This window comes from Lepidochelys kempii, chromosome 12 (genome assembly GCF_965140285.1).
Source record: "Lepidochelys kempii isolate rLepKem1 chromosome 12, rLepKem1.hap1, whole genome shotgun sequence".
NCBI classification, from domain to species: domain Eukaryota; kingdom Metazoa; phylum Chordata; order Testudines; family Cheloniidae; genus Lepidochelys; species Lepidochelys kempii.
In genome coordinates this window covers 41,341,034-41,352,534 of record NC_136391.1, presented here as the reverse complement: position 1 = coordinate 41,352,534, position 11,501 = coordinate 41,341,034, and positions in this window count along the sequence as shown.

Genomic DNA, 11,501 nt, shown 5'->3' with positions numbered 1-11,501 from the left:
CTAAGCCTTGCAGCTTCAGCTGGGATGTGGTCTAATTAAACAGAGGAGCTGACCGAGAGAAGCCCCTGGCACCTGCCCAGAGCACACCAAGATGTAGAATTTGGCTGGACGATCAAAGACTCCACAAAAAACCTTCACAATCTCAACAGCTTCATTAAGCAGGAAATCTGAATCAAATCCCGTTGGCGTGGGAGCCTGTGCCACCAAGGGCTCAGACAGCTCTGCCAAATCAGCCAATGACCGTGCAGGGAACATGCTCTTTATCCTTTATCCCTGGTCAGAAAGAGGAACTTGCCAAAGCTACTAAAAAGGTGGAAAACAGTGTGCACTATTGTCAGCAAAAAACAGAACGCCCAGAGTTACCACACCGATTAGGGAATTGTTCCACATTGCTGACAGTTGCCTATCCAGTCCAGCTCTTCTCTGCAATGCATTCTGCACCATGTTACAGTGGTGGAAGGTTCTTTCCCTTGCACGTGCTCCCTCTAGAAGAATATTGCACGACTGCCCTAGAGTAATCTCGTTACTGATTACAAGACAAGGAGGAAGGGTCTATGATTCCAAGGGCGAGCTGGCTCCAATGGTGCCAACAGTGAACGGCGCAGAGAAGAATGAGGATATAACATGCTGCCCCGCAAAGACTCAGATGTGTGGATTGGGACTTCATTTCTGGGCAATTTGAAGCTTCAGAACAGCCTGAGGCAGAATCTCCACAGCAGGCATAGCCTCCTTTCTCCTTCCGCTCCCAGTCAGACAATTGCACTCAAAGAGCAAGAGGTTAATAGCTGGTTGATTGACATCTGCTGTTTTAGCCCTACTGTAGTGAAACAACAGAGACCCACCATGAGTTGTTCAAAGAGGGAAGGGGAGCAACCAGTCCCTCCTGGTTCAGACTATTACCACTACTAAGGGCAGTGAAGACTTTTCAGACCTGGAGAAACTCCTCCGCATTCAAAACAAGAGCTCTTCATATGAAGTTCAAATGCACACTACCTCAAACCTATGAGTCGTGTCCTTAGAAGGGTGGAGGGACCGGACAGCTCATCTCTAGTTACCGGCAGCACAAGGAACGGAACTAAAGCAGGAAAGAGAATATAAACCAGCACAATGGATGTGACCAAGGGGTCAGCTGCCATCCCATCCTGGATCTCATCTGTAGCCATGACTGCGGAAGGACGACGCTACCTAAGTTTCCAAAGCTTTTGACACTTCACCACTAGCCTAGGATCTGCTGTTCACAGCTGCCAGGATTCTGTCATCTTTGGGGATTTTCTAGCCAAGTTGGCACAGCTCCAAAGGCTTCTCTGGTGTCAGCAGTAGGAAGGAGAAGGGGGAGCCATTTGTACATTTCCCCCTAACCAGATCACCTCCCCACAGAAGACATGACTGAAGTACAGCTGAGAAGGAGCATTTCCACAGTAGGCTAACAGACTCACCACTAGCCTTGCCTACACTAAGGACATTTTGGAAAGATTCCTCAATATTGCTAATGTCAGTCCGGAAGAACCAGTGCTAGCAAATCGGTTAGACTTGCTCCCCGCAGGCATGGATGACAGAGTGTTGAAAAATGAACTAGCAGCAGGTAGGCTGTCTACATTAGGGTTTCCAATGTCGGTAACTCCAGGGAAGGGGGAAGCAGTGCAAGGGGAAAAAAAATTCACAAGTTTCCTCTAGTGCAGATAAGGCCAGTCTCCTGCCAAACATGTAGGGGGAAAAAGCCCTATGAACGAGGGTGGATTAAAACAGATTTTTTTTTTTAAAAGGATGTATTTAAATTGGATTTTTCTTTGTAAAATAAACCTATTTAAAATTAAATATTAAATCTGAAAATATGACAACCTATATTAAGGCCTCAATTTACTATAATATTTTAAAATGATCTATTTAAAATAATTTAAATAAAAATTCAAGCAGTATATTTGCTATTGAAGTTTTAAAGGAAGTGAAGCCACTGAACAAGGGGAAGTCACTGGCTAAGCACCTGGGACCAGAGCTCGAAAACACTATGCCAACTTTCTGACAGCAGAGTCACTTCTCTAGGAGGTCGGGGGGGGACGGGGGGGGACACAGCTCTTTTTCCTTTTCCAATCTTTGAGTACAAATGAGGTTCAAGAGGACGAGATCTAGTTTAAAATTGTTTCTGGTCACCCTGTCCTTTAAAAATCAGCTCAATTCATTATCTACAGATAATACTTCCTTCTCTGTTAGCTTTAAATGCAAAACCTGTTTTGATAAGAATACGTATGACACATCAACACAAGACAAAGTTGTGGTCAACACTGGTGAAGCCCTTCACTTTTACAGCCTCATGCTGTTCCACTCACCAAAGCAGGAAGCTTGGGTTATTACAGTCTTGTGTGATGTCTGACGGCTTCGGTTACAGAGACCCCCTTGGGACTGTCACCTGATGTGCTGAGACTACCTCTGAGCCAGTTTTCTCTGCCAGCTTGGGCCTCCAGAACCCTGCCTTATTGAGCCAGACACGCAAGTCTGCTGCAACACAGACCCAGGGTCTGACCCAGGCCCGTAAAGCTGCAGACTTAACTGAAAACGGCTTAGCAAGTGCTCCTGTCTCTAGCACTCAGACACCCAGCTCCCAATGGGATCCAAACCCCAAATGAATCCATTTTACTCTGTATAAAGCTTATACAGAGTAAACTCATAAATTGTCCACCCTCTACAACACTGATAGAGAGATATGCACAGCTGTTTGCTCCCCCAGGTATTACTTACTTATTCTGGGTTAATCAATCAGCAAAAGTGATTTTATTAAGTATAAAAAGTAGGATTTAAGTGGGTCCAAGTAATAATAGACAGAACAAAGTAAGTTACGAAGCAAAACAAAACACGCAAGTCTAAGCCTAATACAGTAGGAAACTGAATACAGATAAATCTCACCCTCAGAGATGTTTCAATAAGCTTCTTTCACAGACTAGACTCCTTCCTAGTCTGAGCCCAATCCTTTTCAGACCAACGTTGTGGTTTATGGCCTGAGTCCAGCACTCTCTCACCCCCCTGTAGTTACAGTTTTGTCCCAGTTTCTTTCAGGCATCTCTTTGGGGTGGGGAGGCTCTCTCTTGAGCCAGCTGAAGACAAAATGGAGAGGCTTCCAGGGCCTTTTATAGTCTCTCTCTTGTGGGCAGAAACCCCTTTGTTCTTCTGTGCAAAGTCACAGCAACAAGATGGAGTTTGTGTCCACCTGGGCAAGTCACATGTCCATGAATGATTCAGCTTTTTGCAGGCTAACACCATTGTTTACATGTTAGTTTGAACATTCCCAGGAAAGCTCAGATGTGGATTGGCATCTCCCAAAGTCCATTGTCAGCTGAGTGTTTCTTGATTGGGCACTTATTCAGAATAGTCCTTTCTCAAGAAGCTGACCAAATGCTTCACTGATGCTACTTAGAATCAAACACACTGAGATACAAGTACATAGCCAATACACACACACAAACAGCATAATCATAACCAGCAAACTACCACCTTTCCATAGACACCTTACTTGACCTCCTTTGTACAAGATTTGATGCAACTATAGGACCTTGGTTGCAACAATGATCTATAGTCACAGTTCATGTCAATAACGTCACAACGTCCTCCAAAGATCCTGTCCAAATCCTCCAACAGAGACAGTGAAGGGATGACCCAAAACTTAGAGTATCATACAATCATAGAATATCAGGCTTGGAAGGGACCTCAGGAGGTCATCTAGTCCAACCCCCTGCTCAAAACAGGACCAATCCCCAATTAAATCATCCCAGCCAGGGCTTTGTCAAGCCTGACCTTAAAAACTTCTAAGGAAGGAGATTCTACCACCTCCCTAGGTAACGCATTCCAGTGTTTCACCACCCTCCTAGTGGAAAAGTTTTTCCTAATATCCAACCTAAACCTCCCCCACTGCAACTTGAGACCATTACTCCTTGTCCTGTCCTCTTCTACCACTGAGAATAGTCTAGAACCATCCTCTTTGGAACCACCTCTCAGGTAGTTGAAAGCAGCTATCAAATCCCCCCTCATTCTTCTCTTCCGCAGACTAAACAATCCCAGGTCCCTCAGCCTCTCCTCATAAGTCATGTGTTCCAGACCCCTAATCATTTTTGTTGCCCTTCGCTGGACTCTCTCTAATTTATCCACATCCTTCTTGTAGAGTGGGGCCCAAAACTGGACACAGTACTCCAGATGAGGCCTCACCAATGTCGAATAGAGGGGAACGATCACATCCCTCGATCTGCTCGCTATGCCCCTATTTATACATCCCAAAATGCCATTGGCCTTCTTGGCAACAAGGGCACACTGCTGACTCATATCCAGCTTCTCGTCCACTGTCACCCCTAGGTCCTTTTCCGCAGAACTGCTGCCTAGCCATTTGGTCCCTAGTCTGTAGCGGTGCATTGGGGTCTTCCGTCCCAAGTGCAGGACCCTGCACTTATCCTTATTGAACCTCATCAGATTTCTTTTGGCCCAATCCTCCAATTTGTCTAGGTCCCTCTGTATCCTATCCCTGCCCTCCAGCGTATCTACCACTCCTCCTAGTTTAGTATCATCCGCAAATTTGCTGAGTGCGCAATCCACACCAACCTCCAGATCATTTATGAAGATATTGAACAAAACCAGCCCCAGGGGCACTCCACTTGACACCAGCTGCCAACTAGACATGGAGCCATTGATCACTACCCGTTGAGCCCGACAATCTAGCCAACTTTCCTCCCACCTTATAGTACATTCATCCAGCCCATACTTCTTTAACTTGCTGACAAGAATACTGTGGGAGACCGTGTCAAAAGCTTTGCTAAAGTCAAGAAATAATACATCCACTGCTTTCCCTTCATCCACAGAACCAGTAATCTCATCATAGAAGGCGATTAGATTAGTCAGGCATGACCTTCCCTTGGTGAATCCATGCTGACTGTTCCTGGTCACTTTCCTCTCATGTAAGTGCTTCAGGATTGATTCTTTGAGGACCTGCTCCATGATTTTTCCGAAGTAGTAGAAGTAGAAGTATTCAGAGATCTTTCTGAATCTGGGAGAAGCAGTTTGGTGGGTTTTTTGCCATTTAGACCTCTGCAAGGCCTTTCAGGGATAACCCACTAAAAGTGCCAACCATTTAACATTAAATATGTTAACTACAACATAGGTGAAGGCTGCCTCATGTAGCAGACATATAGCATGTATCCACCTAAGTAGGCACTGATCTGGCCTCCGCAGGATGGACACACCTAGTCCTGAATTAAGTTAGAAAATGTTGTGCTGCATTTAAGTGCTCAAAATTAGGCACCCTACTAAAATGGTCTGATTTTCCGTGCATGGCAAACGCCCACTGAAGTGGGAGCTATAGGTGCTCAGTCCCTCAGACAAGTGACCCACTGTCAGCAGGGTGCCTACTGTGGCTTATACTGTGGCTTTGGGCACCCAGTGTAAGAGTTCTGGCCAGAGCTACTTAGGGCAGGGTTGTTTTGTGTTAGCCTCCTCACTGGTACTGGGCCAAACACGTTTTTTTTTCTTCTTTCTACAGCCCTGTCAGTTGTAACATACTTTTGTGGTCAGATGAGCCACACTGAGAACACAAGCATTCACACGGCAGCTCCTCTGAAGCTGCCATTAGCAGCGGTCACAAGAGGAGACTCCTGAAGTGGTTCCTGTTTAACAGTTGCATTGTGGAAGACTTCATTGAGGACCTAATCCTATGCTCACTGAAGTCAGCAGCAAAACTCCTATTGACACTTCAATAGATGCAGGATCAGGTCCTAACACGCCAAGTTCATCTGTGTAGCTCTGCACATGCTCTCCCCAGCCCTTCAGAGAGGCTCTCCCTGCATGAACCATTGACCTCAGGGGCTCTGGAAAGGCACAGATGTTTTTGATGCAAGTAGGCTTGGCAGAATTCAATTTTTTTTCAATAACTGAATGATAACATCAATGATTATATTTAAGCATTTTTTATTTTTATCTACTTTAATTTTCACAGCAGTGGGAAATTAACGACAGTACATGTTGAGATTCAAAAAATTAAAGCCTCAACTTAAAATACATCATCAACCTCACATGCCAAAATACTCAACGTAAATATCCTTAAATCAAACTTTAATGTTTTCAAGCAGCATTTTTCTTACTTTGCCTATGTGGAAATTTCAGTAATTGATGGGAATATTCTTTTTACTGATCTGTGTATGTATGATGAAATTGACCTTCACTGTTAAAAATCTAATGCTCCCATGCCCACCTAAAAGGCAAGGAAATAGTGAAAACTTCTCAGCATTCTTATTTTAAATGTCCTAGCTCTGGAGCACGGGAAGGCATGTTCGCAGGTAGAGAATTGGAGGAACCCAGATCCTGAAAACAGACAGTTGACAGTGAATCCTAGTTATACATCTTTGAAGAAGGGGAACAAAGCTGAAGGCAGTAACTAATGAACTACAAGTCAGCAGAGAAGAAAAAAGCAAACTAGCTATAGCCCACTATGAACTGAAACTGTCTACGGCTTGGGGAAAATATCTGAAAAGCCCTCAAAGTCTTTCTTAGTCCTCTCCACATCAAATATTTGCAACCCAATTCATGAAAGCACCATTAAAACCCAAACAATATGCCATCCTGCTCCAACACCACACACACACAGTGGACAATGTGCACTGCTAACATAAAACAGGACGCTCAGGCATTCAGAGCCCCTGAGGCGGAACAATTTGCTTTATTTAGAAGTTCAGGGTTTCAGTAATGAGACTGGCTTTCCCACGGTCTTGACCACAAGGGGGCATCTGCCCACTACATTTTTGGGGATGCCTCCCCTTTAAATCTCTCCAGAATACAAACAGGAGATAAATCAGTATTACAGCAAAACCTGCACTCCTTGCTCACCTCATTCAACACAGAGAATTCTGTGAACTCTCTTGTTTCTGATAGTTATTTTCCCAAAACGGAGAAATGAGTGTCAAAACTCTTACAGTGGACCCTCAAAGTAACCTAAGCCACAAATGCACCCAACACATATCGCCTGCTTCGCATGTTCCCGTGGAGCCCCAATAGCTGCACAAGAGCTGCTGACAAAGGCTCGCCAGCTTACATTAGTGGCACCAGCACCCACACTTCTTGAGCTTCTGTATCATGAAAAGTGAAAATTGTGTGGCTATTTGCATCTGACTTTTGTCTGGGTCTGATCCAAATGGGCATCTGCAATTAACCCAATCATGTCAGATAAGAACATAACCAACAGCAGCAAGGCGAGTGCAACGCTCCGTGGTAAGACAGGATGCAGAAAGCAGAGACAATGAGTTGTGATGACAAGCTAGCAGAGGGGCTGAGAGAGAAATAGTAGAGGGATTACACAAGGGCTGTGCAGCCAGCTGATTCCACTAGTTGGGATTCTAAACTACCTACACATTAGCCAGACTGTCTGATCCTCCGATTTAGGCTTATGACATTTGGTGGAACTCTGTAACAATCAATATAGAATGATCCAATACCAGGCTCTCCTGTAATTTATGCTTAGAAGCGTTACACATTAGGTTTCAAATTTGTTTTTGCCTTTTTCCGCTGAGGATAGTAGCATGTTCTCAGAGGGTAAGAACAAGCTTTTGATATCATGCACTCTGCTAAAGGAGCATCCTGATGGGACTGCTTAAGGCAGCAGAGCTGTCCAGCATGGAGGAGAAGCGACAGCATTAAGATGCTAGGGCAGGGGTGGGCAAACTTTTTTGGCCACATTTGGGTATGGAAATTGTATGGTGGGCCATGAATCCTCATGAAATTGGGGGTTGCAGTGTGGGAAGGGGTGAGGGCTCCGTCTGGGGGTGTGGGCCCTGGGGTGCGGGCCCTGGGGTGCAGAAATGAGAAGTTCAGGGTGTGGGAGGGGGCTCCAGAATAAGGCAGGGCGTTGAGGTGCAGGTGGGGGGGGGGGAAGGTGAGGGCTCCAGCTGGGGGTGCAGGAGTCGTCTCTGGGCTGGGACCAAAGGGTTTAGAGGGCAAAACGGGGATCAGGGCTGGGTGAAGGAAGGGGTCAGGGGTGCAGACTTCAGGCAGTGCTTACCTCAAGCAGCTCCCAGAAGCAGCGACACGTCCCCCCCTCCGGCTCCTATGCAGAGGTGCGGACAGGCGGTGCCCCCCCTGCAGATCCCACTGGTCGCGGTTGCCAGCCAATGGGAGCTGTGGGAGCCACGCAGAGCCACCGCACACGCGGAGCGGGTCAAGCCCCTGACCCCGCTTCCCAACAGGAGCTCAAGGGCCTGATCCTGGGCTGTAGTTTGCCCACCTCTGTGCTAGGACTTTTCAGTTTCCACTTCCCTGTCTGCCTGCGCAGGTGCAGGAGGCAGCCTTTTAGCAGTAATGCCAGAAGTGGGCATGTCAGGAGAACATGCCAAGCATCTTCAGTTCCTTTGCAGAGCAATTGTTTTTTCATGCTCAGGAAAAGGAAGCGATCCCAAACTGGCGCAGCTAATTAATAGAATAGATTATTTCACCTCTTTGGTCTCAGCCTGTTTCCCAAGTTTCAGTCTCACTCACAGTGATCAAGTTTCAAATGTCTCAAAGATGGGGTTTTGTAACAGGAACACCAACAGACAAGGAGACCTCTGGCCTTGGGGCGTGTCACTTACTGGCAATGCTCTGTGCAATGAGTTTTGCAGTAGCCATGCCAACTCTTGAGAGGAATTAAGAATCCTCCAACTCAGAACCCCAGCCCCTCTGAGCACCACTGACAAGTCCATTAGCCTTCATGTGTCCCGGCTTAGCACCACAGCACATTATCTACTCCTCACTCGCATTCCCCAGCATCCAGGCGGTCTTCAAATTTGGGAAGAGTTTGCCTCAGCATCACTCACGCTGCCCCACCCGTCCTTCCAGCTCAAACCCTTGGTCATCACTCCCTCCTCTGCTCTGGCCTCCCCCACTCCCTTGCCCCATTCCACTCCAGGTGTTGCTGTTAGTCCTACCTATGATGACCAACCACACCCTCTCCCACTCCTGTCACTGTCAGAAGTCTGAGCTCATCCCGCTTCCCAAGGCCATACCCATCTCCAGCTATCACATGCACAGTGCAGCCAGTTGTCCGGTGGCTGCACCAGCCTCGGGGGCCGGGGTGGGGGGTTCAGTCACCAAGCCTAGCCATGGGCTCAGAGCGAGCTCTGACACTGCTGAATTCAGTACCAGCAGGTGCTGCTCTATCCAGGCTCCTCAACGGCAAAGGGGACATTAAAGCAAGGCCCCTCCAGCATCTCTCTGGATTCTGCCCAGACACAAGGGGAGTTCTTCAAATACAGGCTGTAGAGTCTTCACAGACTGTTCCAATCTCGGTTCTGATGACAAGGTATGGGCAGACTTCTGCTGAAGGCAGCATCCCTCTGTATTACCACTCACTGGATTCCCGGGCTCTAACACATCACCCAAAGGCGGCATGAGACAAAGCCAGGCTCTCACGGTGCTTGATCAGAACTTCGCATTCGGTCACGGCCCCCCAAGCTGCCTTCCAAAAGGCAACATTTTCATCTAACCAGGAAGAAGAGAGTCAGTCACCAAAGGGTTAACGCTGCATTGTAGCATCTCCTTACACAGCCAATGAAGTACCAGGGGCTGCACCGAGGGAAAAAGCAGCACTAATGCAGCCAGCTCCACCTGTGGATTAGGTCTCTGTCTGTGACAGGTGCATAGACATGGTTAGCCAGGCCCACCTCCTCAGGACCCATGCTTTGTATCCAGAGGCTGTTGAGCTGTAAGAGCAGTGGGTGTTGAGTGTTAGTATGGCAAAGAGCAAAGGAGCCAAGGCCATGCAGAAAAGTTTCATCTGGTTATATGAGCTTCAAGCCAATAACCCCTGTCTTCTTCCTTCGGCTCTGTGCTCCCATCAGATTGGTTCAGCTGAGTGGCATGGCTGGACCAAGATCCATGCTGTGATGAGAAGCTTGCCCTTGCTGAGGGCAGCAAACTAGAGTTAATATTAACCTCCTGCAAGCAGTCAGAGCACTTATCCCAGGATTACACAGCTCCATGCACCTTAATCTTCCCCTCCCTACTGGAGATGGGTGAATCCTGCGAGGTGGAGCACTAATCCAGCACTCTGCAAAGGGGCCTGCTATACAGCTGGCCATCAGATGTGGATGTTGGTGTCTTTGTTCTAAGTTGCTTTCCAATACAGTCAGGAAGTTAAATACCACCAAAGCACAACCCACATGATGGAACGCAGGTGGGTCATTGAAACCCCACCCCGACTTTCAAGGAAGGGCTAATGGCTTGACTCTTTGAGAATGACATTTGGTAGCTAAAATCCATGTCAGTGAAGGGCTGGCCTCAGCAACAGGCACAATATCCCCTCTGCACATGGAAACCTGGTGCTTCCATTATTGCAGCTCTCCTCCCAGCTAAAGGTGAGCTAAAGGGGACCAATAAAAGGCAGTGTGACACAACCAGTTCTTGGAGGGAAGGAGAAGAGTCAGAGCTTGTCACCATCACTTTCAAGAGTTGCTAATGTATTTTAAGATGGGCCAGAGAGGATGCAAGATGCCCAGCAAGGACTCGCAGCTTGGAAGGTCCATCCCTCTCAGGACAGGCCGGAATTCCTTGTTTATGCTCTGCCCATGTCTGCTAACGCTGCTGCTGTCAGGATTACATCTGGGCCTCAACTGTAAGCCACCCTCAGTGACGGATTCTAACCCTGCAGATTAATTTGGTGTTTGAGGAAGAATGCGTTACAGCATTTCACAGCTTAAATTCACAAAAGAGGAAAAAGCCAACACAGCCCTTCGATAGACAGGGACTGCTGTCCTGTAACAGCTGGAGCCCGCAATCCAACAGGGACAAAACTGGGAGCTCGGTTATCATTCAAGTGTGCAAGCTATTGAAGCTAGGGAATTGGCTACGACCTAGCACCCTACTTTCCTGAGGTTAATATGTATTTCACTGGTCCATGAAACAGCCCCAAATCAGTGGTTCCTTCTGGCCTTACAAATCCATTAATTTATGGACTGCATGGATGGAAATACCGAGAAAAAGGAGCTACCAAAAGTGAACACAGAACTTCTAACTGGGAGAGGAAAAATATACAAATAAACATGAAAAAGCTGCCTACACAGCGAACAAGTGAGCTTCAGAGTAAGAGACTAAGGTTGGCCTCTACACTATAAACACAGCCACGATGAAACAATTGTAGCAAAGTCAAAGGCAAGAAGTTTGTCTGCACAAGGGCCATGCTGTAACAGTGTTAACCACCTAGGTTTTACCTCTGCTAGGCGACCAAACTATGACACAGTAAGAAACAGGCTTTTCCCTAGCCACATAGCCAAGAATACACCATGGACTAATGTGGTTTGGCTTCAGCAGCTTTTCCACATGGTTATTTTTGCAGCGTACATGAAGGAAGATTTGCCAGGGCTGGTTGGATTTTTAACCCTTTTAGAAAAGCAGAATCAAGCACTGTGATATACTCTGTGTTGGAGGGAACTCTCAGGTTTTCAGGGACAACTTTGCACAATGCCACTTTTCTAACTGGGGGGACAATACCAGGTGCTTCATTGATAGGC